Genomic DNA, 332 nt, shown 5'->3' on the forward strand with positions numbered 1-332 from the left:
TACTCACTAGGGGGAAACCAGGGGCTGCAGCCCTGTCCCGCAATCTTCATGCCACCTGAGTCCAGTCGGCCTTCACGCACCCCCCACCAGAGCCCGCGCCCGCCTGCCGCGCCAGGGCGGTTTAAATGGGCCAAGTTGTGGCGGCAGCAGAGGCGGCGGCGGCGGTGGCGACGGCGGCGGCGGCGGCGGCGGCGGCGGGGGCAGGGGCGGGGAGGGGGGGGGGCGGCGGCGGCGGCGGCGGCGGCGGCGGCGGCGGCGGCGAGTCTTCCAAGTCCTGCAGTGAACGAGTGTGTGCCGGAGCAGCTGTGGGGCGGGGAAAAGCGGGGCTGGGG

This window comes from Meriones unguiculatus, chromosome 3 (genome assembly GCF_030254825.1).
Source record: "Meriones unguiculatus strain TT.TT164.6M chromosome 3, Bangor_MerUng_6.1, whole genome shotgun sequence".
NCBI classification, from domain to species: Eukaryota; Metazoa; Chordata; class Mammalia; order Rodentia; family Muridae; genus Meriones; species Meriones unguiculatus.